Genomic DNA, 9,145 nt, shown 5'->3' with positions numbered 1-9,145 from the left:
AAGTAATCCCATATAAATATTTTAATATACATTTTGATACACCTAATTCATTTAACCTCTGGTGTTTGTCACTCTGGCTAGAAATTCTTAATATGGGGATTCTAAAATAAAGCACCCAGAGTTAATTCTTTCAGTTATAATTAACACAATTTTATGTTTCAAAGTTTTTAAGATTAAAGAAATTGCCACTAGTTTGTGGTCAATTCAATTTTCTTTAATCAGTGAGGTTTTAAACTTAAAGTAATTAACAATTCAAGCTCCATAGTTACAGAGACCAGGATTCATAGTTTGCCTTTGAACTAAGCTGTTACATGACATCAGTCAAATTAATTAACCTCTAAATCCTTTATATTTATCTTCTGTGAAGTGAAGTTAATAATAGCACTGGTTTTAAAAAACAGTGTTGTGTGTTAAATAAAAATTAGCTTTCAAGAACAAAGCATTTATTTATTTTCATATTCCAAGTAGCCAACAAAATGCTTAAAATGACCCAATAAAGATTTGTTAGATACATATAATAAACACTTATTGTACCTTTGTCACTGTTAAATAATTCAGTGATAACAGTACATACTTATATAACTCTAAAACAAAGAATGTGACTTAAGACATACAGATAAGTAAAAATTTCTCCTTTCTCTTGACACAGTTAAAAAAAAAATGACATACGTAGGACCTTGTAGTATATGGCTGCCATACAGCCTACACTTCCTTTATGTATCCAATGTATCCAACACATTCTTCTGCAAAAATATACGATAAAGGACAACTGATTAGTGTGATTTGTCATTTAAATTTTATTGTTTAATAATGTTATTATTTCACTTTATAAGCAGTAATTTTGAGGCTCCTCATTTTCCTGAGAGATGTTATAGGCCACAGAGCTGAATGTGTTTTGAAGTAAACAGCAGAAGAGGGGAATTTTGGAGGCCTAAAACATGATCTTATAATGAAACTTCCCATTTCAAAATTCAAACAGAGCTTTGGCTCTGATAGTTCCCAAGGCTGAAGAACTGCACTCATGGTTGATTCAGTGTCCAAGCCGATGACCTCAGGAGGTGGAGAAGTAAGCCTCAGCTGCTGTGTCAGAAGGATCTCGTGGATGATTTCAGCCACTGGAGTACAGCTCAGTTAGGTACGCTAGACTCTCTTTATGTCATTATTTTTTTTTTCTAGCTCTTAGAAATGTGCATTGTAAAGTATTGGCTGTATGTAGCTTTCATGTGGCTGTTCCTGTTAAGTCAATATTTATGACTTGTTTACTTTTCTTTTCCAGGGGGAAACATACGGAGGCCATACATATGCTCAGGTACTTCATATGATATGCACTTCTTTTATTTATTATTTATTTTACAAATCAGGACTGGTTAGCAACTTAGGCTCTTGATATAGTTTTAAATTGAAATAAAAAATGATCATCCTTTAAGCATAGACACATAATAAATCATTAGTAGATATTATAAATGGAAAACATGGTAAAAGAAAAGCAAAAGCCCCTTTAAAGATAAATGCCCTGTCAACTTGTGTGATCTGTAGTAGAGGTTCAGCTCTGGGGAATTAATCTTTTAAGTCATACTTTTATAGGAAGTCAATCAAATCAATTTCAAATATTAAAAAAAATATAGAACAAACTTTTATATCTGGGCTTTAGTCTTTTGAGGTTTTGAATGTGGGTATTTTCTTTCAGTGTTTACCAACATGAGAAGACAGCGTCTTTAGCAGCCATGGGGACTGCTTTGGATGCATCCGTGTAAGTCTCTCAGCAAGCTTGCGTAGCCACCTCACATCACTGAGAGGTAAGTTTCATGTGGGATTTAAATCATTGTTTTGTAGGCTGACAAGATGTTTTGACAGACTGCTAGACTGATGCTACTGTGAAGCTGTTCTCTCATTTACTTCCCATTGCTCAATTATTTTGAGCCTCACCCCAAAACAGGGATTCATCACCTCTAGAGACATGTCAGATGTCAAGATGTAGATTTGTCTTTTTTATCCTTTCCTTCCAAATGAGATTCAATTGTCAAAATGACAGAAGATTCGAGCTAGGCAAAGGCCCCCAGTGAAATGTCAGAACTTCATCACAGTGTGCATTTCAATTGACACATTAGCAAGCATTCATTCATGTTGGGCTTGACCTTAAACCAACCATTAGATTTCTGGACAGAAATCACGCAAGAACCAATAAAAAACATGGGCTACATAAATTACAAAGGGTCTAATTTAAAGATCAGGAGAGGTTTCTTACGTCAGCCATTGATTTGTCTTCCTTTGAACTACAGAGAACTTCCCTAGTATGTAACTTTGTGACATGAAAGCCAATAAACACATAAAATGTAGAGTTGTTTATAGTGACCTTGTTATTCTGAGTGCTCAGAGGGTGATCTGGTCTTGAGAAATGAACTTTTGTTTTGAAAAATTTGTGTTAAAATCTTTCAGAATCAGGTTTTCTCTTCGTATAAAGCTAATGTGCCTTTGTATGTGCACTGAAACACATAACTAGTATACAGGGCTTTCTATCCATTTGTCGCTTTGAATCTCACTTTGTATCCCAAGAAAAATCTGTTTCTTTCTACACTGGGTTCACTACACACGTATGTGTGCATGCACACACCCACTCACACCTACACCAGCTCAGATTATTAGTCTTAATTAGTCATGGTGATTTCAATCTCATTGTCAACTTTGTTTCAGTTGTATGAACTAATGAGCATCTAGAGTTTGAGGTCAAAAGAAGGTACAGTTACTGAAAAAAAAACAAAAAAACAAAAAAAACCAAAAACACCTCAGGTACTCTTTCCAGTATGAGACATGTGGACATCTGGAAATGACTTTAGGGCACTGCCGCCTCCTTGTTTTTAGTGTGAGAAGGAACTGACAGACAGCAACAGGAAGCCTGAGACAGAGACTCTTCAATATACTTGGAACATTTCTTTCCTGTTGAACTTAAGAACATCCTGAGTAAGGAAAGGTAGTTTTTAAGTTTTTAAGAAAAGTAGTTTTCTCTAACAGATGTCACTGGGTGTGTCAACCGCATTCCAGGGCAGGCTCCAAGCCTAAGAGAAGTTGATCAACACCAAATGAACTCCATGGTTTTGGTTTGGTATTTTTTGTCTTATTGATTTTTTTAAATTTTCTTTTGGTTTATCTGCTTTGCCTTTTGGGTTTGTTGTTTTTTTCTCCATATTTATGTATTTATTTTCGAGAAAAAGAGAAAGCATATGAAGTTGGCTAGCTAAGGAATTAGTAAGAATCTGTGAAAAACTGAGAAGGGAAAAGAATGTAAGCAAAATATTGAATGAAACAATTAAATAAAAAATTAAAGTCTAATAGGAAATAAAAAATAAAGTAATTGAGCACATAAAATAAATCCAAGCTGAGGTAGATTGCTTGATTTCAATCTAGTACATTAAATTTTAAGGACACAAAGAATAAGGATGTCTGCAAATAGTCCCAGAATGAAAATCACAGGCACTTAAATATTTGTGAGAACTATATCGACCATTTTATCATCCCACTAGGCTATGTGGCTAAGGGAATTATTCCAGCCTAACCTAGACATTCTCACAAAGTGTCACAGTGGCATACCCTTTGTGGATCTCATTGAGATAGTTGACTGTGGAAAAAAAAACACTGATAGAAAATATGTTTTGTCACCATTATGATCATCATTGTCATCTTAATCACCATAATTTCCTAGCCCAGAATTAATCAATTGGCTCCTCACTGAAACTTTGCTATTATCCTAAGATCCTGCTTATTCTGAGTGGAAAACCTGATCTAAACCATGTTTTCTCATCCTAGATATTTTGGGCCTTCTGTGCTTCTTCCTCTGTTCCATTTGGAAGCTGTATTTCTACACAAGACCAGTATTGGCACACTGTATGTTAGGCTATTGACGGACTCAGTTTCAAGCAACTTGCAACCTACTTTGGCAAGAAAGCTCATCTTCTACTGGAAAATGTGCCAAAATGAGATAGGCATATACAAACCACAAAAAGCATAACATCTTCTCATATCCTAAGCAGTTTGTCAAGTGAGATCTAGCACTGTCTCAGACAATGGTGTCACAAAAGCCAGAAGAGGAAGGAAAGGTAGGATGTAGTAGATGTGACCTGTTCTTAGTACACACATGTATGAGCTAGGCTACAGATGGTGTGCTTAGAATAAAGACTGTTGGCATATTTCAAATATACTTCCTTTATGTAAGCTATTCTCCTCCCCACAGGAGGAGATAAGTACCTGAATTTCAAGCCTAATGTTTCATGAGCAACACAGATTCGGAAAAACAAATAGCTGACAAGAATATTATGCAAAAGAAAGCAAATTTCACCATAGACAAAAGTAATACATCATGTACGCATGGAAAAGGTAAGAGAATGAAGGATAATGTTTCTTACAGAAGAAGAATGATCTATAGCCAAGCAAAGATGTTCTTGATTATTGTGTGTTCTGGATAGTTCAAGGGATGAAGATGTACTGAAGACATGAGAGTGTGCAATAGCGGTAGCTGATGCTTGCTTCTGTGTGTGACAATACTAGAAGGTGGATGGGATTGTCAGGACAGAGAGAAAAGTGGATCCAAGAAGAAAGATATGAATCATTTCTTAAATGTGACTTTAATAAGAAGCAAAAATGACAAGAACACAGGCCATCCATGGAAGACCTTGTTAAAAATGAGTGAGATTCATTCATTGCTAATGCTAATAAGGCGTAGATTTCCACCAGTTACATGTAGGTGGTGGGAAGCATGTGTCTATACATGTGATTTTATATATCTGTTTTATATATATTATATATTTTTATATATTTCATCAGGGTGCATAAATGTTATAGCATTCTAACTGCAATTACATTTTTTACATAGTGTAGGGTGAAATTCTCAAATCAGTTGTTCAGCAAAGCACAATTTCTAAAATAAGTTTTATCGTTTTTTTTCATGTTCTAACAAAACTTTTTAAAATTGTTTATAATTTATTCACTTTATATCCCAATTGTAGCCCCCTCCATCATCTTCTTCCAGTCCCACTGTCCCTCATTTTCCCCCTATCCCCTTCCTCTAGACCACAGAAAGGGGGAGCCCTCCTCCCCTACCATCTGACCCTAGCCTATCAAGTCTCATCAGGACTGCCTTGATCCTCTTTCTCTATGGCCTGGCAAGACTGCCCCACCCAGGGGAAGTGATCAAAGAGCAGATAATAGGGTCTATGTCAGGGATAACCCCTGCTCTCTTTACTAGGAAACCCACATGAAGCCTGAGCTGCCTATAGGCTACATCTGAGCAGGTCCTCTCCATGCATGGTCCTTGGTTGGTCTATCAGTCTCTTCAGGGCCCCTGGGCCCAGATTTGTTGGCTTTGTTGGTCTTCTTGCAGAGCTCCTATCCCCTTCGGGTTCTTCTATCCCCCACTCTTCTGCAAGACTCCTTGCACTCTGCCCAAAGTTTGGCTATGAGTCTCAGCATCTGCTTCCATCTTCTTCTGGGTGGAGTCTTTTAGAGGATATCTATGGTAGGCTCCTGTCCTGTTCCTTCTCTTCAACCACTTCTGGTGTTTATTCTATTTGTCCCTTCTGAATGAGAATTAACCTCCCTAGGGTCCACCTTGTTATTTAGCTTCTTTGGCCTGTAGATTTTAGTATGGCTATCCGTATTATATGGCTAATATATGCTTATAAGTGAGTACATACTATGTGTTTCTTTCTGAGTCTGTGTTACCTCACTCAGGATGATTGTTCTTAGTTCCATCCACTTGCCTGAAATTTTCATATGTCCTTGTTTTTTAATAGCTGAGTAGTATTCCATCGTGTAAATGTACCACAATTTCTTTATTCATTCTTCAGTTGAGGCATTTAGGTTGTTTCTAGATTCTGACTATTAAGAATAAAGCTGCTATGAATATAGTTGAGCAAGTGTGGTTATTGTGTGGTAGAGCATCTTTCAGATATATGCTCAGAAGTAGTACAGCTGGGAATAAGTTTTATTATAAATTGAATACATTCTTCTTAAAAATGAATTTCTTAGGTACATCATAGTAAATTTTGCCTTTCAGAGACACAAAGGATGTTGATATTTGCATAAAAGTTCTGAAAAATACTAAAAGAATGAGGCCAATTACATTTCCTTAAATAATGGGTAAGCCAGTTTATTCTTATAGAACTTGGAAATGTTAGAGAGGTAAAAAAAATCTTTCAGACTTTAGGGTATTTTTTGATGGTGCCTCATTGTACTTTTGTAAATATGATGATATATGGGATGTACTTTTTATAAAATTAGGTCAGTTTGTAGCTGGTGAAATTACTCTGCAGAGAACATATTGACGAATGGTTTGCTGCCAACGCTCCAAAAAAATTCTCTGACAGACTGCCACAGAGCTCTGTCCTTGGCACTGAATGCTTAGCTTGTTAATAAATAACTTGGCCAGAGATCTGAGAAGCTTGGCTTGCAAACTTTAAAAGGAGCAATGGTAGGGATACTGTTCTGCCTTCTCTAAGAGTGCCCCATATTAAAAGAGAAAGTATATATGAGTTCCTTTCCTACTGTTCTCATTGTTAAATTATTTGGTCTTGCACAGTCTCTAGTTTTCTAACAAATGCAAACAACTGTGTAAAAAAAAAAAGCAAAAAAGAAAAAAAAATCCAAACCAAAATAACAACAAACAAACAAACAAACAACAGTAAATTGAACATTCAAAGGCTCCAACCCTAGAGGAAAAGCCACAGAAAATCAATGGCTGCTGAGAGAAGGATGTTTGGTTTTCTCCAGGGACAAGCCTCCATAGGTTATCAGGGATCAGCCTTTAATACCTGTACATATGAGCAATGCTAACTGAACTCTGCAGGTGTGTCTTGGGGTGTACATGTGTGCATGTGTGATAATACTAATTGAAGAAGGAGAGCTTATTGAGGGCACGGATGTGAGAGTAAATGAAGGGGCGTAGGGAGAGGGAGGATAGGGACAGGAACTGAGAAATGATATAAGTACCATACCCATGAATAAATTCTTAAAAAAAAATTAGTTAAAAAAAAAACAAAAGTTTATTTATTTATTTATTTGCACAATGACTTTAATATAGAAAGGCTATATTATATCCAAAAGTCAAACTGAATTTATAGATTATGACAAAAAAATAAGAGATATGTTTTGAAGTGTAAAATAAGGTTGATTTTACAGTTGACTTTACAAGTTTACATGAGAAATATTCAACGTCACTGGAATTTGGGTTTTGTGCAGTATCCTGGAAGGTTAACTGATTCCAGGATCTTCAATATCGTGAATATTGCTGCAGCATCTTAGGATTAATTCAATCACTCGATAAAAACAAAACAAAACAAAACAAAACAAAACAAAACAAAACTAGTGTGCTGTGCTGTCCAGATCAGGGAATGTTTATTTTAATAGTGTGTGCTTTGAGTTCTCTCTCATACCTGTGTAGTTCTGTCTGGAATAAACTCTCCATAGACAAAGCCTGTCACATCTACTCAAGGATAACTAGGATAACAGGCTACCTTATAGTGCCTATTGTAAGTAGACACAGGGGCTACAGAAGAAGTGTCGGGTATTGCTGTGTGAAGAGTTGTTGAATGGCGGTTGTCAGGATGAGGGATTTCAAGTTTGTGTCCTCGGATCTTCATGGGATCTAAAAGTGGTCAGAAGGTATGTGGAAAAATAGAACTGATTGATACACTAGTGAGTGTCCTTATGTTTAAGGTTGTCAGTCTTACTCTTGGTTACGGGAGAATGACTTGGAAGTCTAATAAAAGTCCGGGAACTTCTTTCCCAGAGATAGTGGTTTGGAAGGCAAATGACAGGGATTATTGCCAGACCATTTTTTTCAGCATGGATATTTTCAGGCCTCAGGAAGTGAAAATACATGAGGGAAAGAACAAGGAAGAAAACAATTGATAAAAATCTGTCTCACAAATTCGGTTCAAAGGGTGAAAGAGTTAGTGGCCCCCCATTTTTGTTTACTTTTATATATTTTAATAAAAATACAGTTGCATCACTTTCCCCTTGCTTTTCTTCCTCTAGCTTTCTCGCAGGCCCTCTCCCTCTAACTCCTTCCATGACCACCTCCACTCTTAAAGTGAGAGCCTTCTTTTTTTTTCTTTTTTTATCATTGTCTTTCTATCTGTCATATGTATAGAAATATTCAGCAGCATGCTGAATCTGTTTTGTTGTTTGGGAGTTGGCCACTTTTTATTGGTAATTGTGTTTGTTTTAGGCCCTTTGTTAGTTCCTCTTTTCTATTTTTATAAACCTTTGCCATGTGCCTAACATCATCTTGGGTATGTGTGAATGTAATGCATAAAGTTGACTGGGCCACAGGTTATCCATATACTTGATCAGGCTTCATTCTGCTGTGTCCCTGAGGGTGTTTGTAGGCAAGATTAATGGTTGAATCTGCAAACTGAAAAGTGGAGATTATCTTCACGGAGTATGTGGGCTTCATCCAATTTGTGAAGGACTTAATTAGCACTAAAAGGCTGAGTCAGAAAGGACATTTTATTTTTGCCTGGTTATCTTTGAGCTGAGCTGAGAGCAGTCTGTCTTCAGTCTCAGCCTGAGACAGAACTGTTAATTGCGTTCTGCTGCTTGTGGAGTAGGGTCATGGAGTAGGACTGAACTTTTGCTTTCGTGGACCTACATATCATATTGCACAAACTGTTTTCTTATAATATATGGATGGATCGATGGGCCGATAGTTGGATGATAGATGGATAGATAGATCTTAGAATGTTAGACAGGAAAATGATATATTATAGATTGAAATAGATAAATACATAATAAATAGGTAGACAGAGAAATGATAGATGATATATAGATAGATGATAAATAGATAGATGATAGGTATAAAGCAAATAAATGAGAGAGAGAGAGAGAGAGAGAGAGAGAGAGAGAGAGAGAGGAAATTGAGTAAAATCACCCATTGCTCACATAGCTCTGTTTACCAGGAAGATCTTGAATGCTATACTACTCACTTCTTGGCTTGGCCTTGTTGTGGACATTTTGATCTATGATATATAAACATGTTTTTGTTATGACTCCAAATTGGGGATTTTAGTTTGCCCACACCTGTTAAGCATCTTGTGTGGAGCATGGTCTTTGACAGGTGGAATTAGTTGAATTCTGAAGACTCTGTGAGGTATAA

At 36.4% G+C, this 9,145-nt stretch overlaps 1 long non-coding RNA gene across 1 annotated transcript; it reads left to right on the top strand.

Moving 5' to 3' along the window:
* Positions 1-824: 824 nt before the first annotated feature.
* On the top strand, positions 825-1,773 carry LOC132652123 (uncharacterized). The gene is made up of 3 exons (XR_009589608.1): positions 825-1,135; positions 1,277-1,309; positions 1,688-1,773. It is a non-coding gene; the product is annotated as an uncharacterized LOC132652123 (long non-coding RNA).
* The last annotated feature ends 7,372 nt before the right edge of the window (positions 1,774-9,145 follow it).

This window comes from Meriones unguiculatus, chromosome 2, assembly GCF_030254825.1.
Source record: "Meriones unguiculatus strain TT.TT164.6M chromosome 2, Bangor_MerUng_6.1, whole genome shotgun sequence".
Taxonomy (NCBI): Eukaryota; Metazoa; Chordata; class Mammalia; order Rodentia; family Muridae; genus Meriones; species Meriones unguiculatus.
The sequence above is the reverse complement of the archived record's forward strand: the minus strand, read 5'-3'. Positions and strand labels throughout refer to the sequence as shown.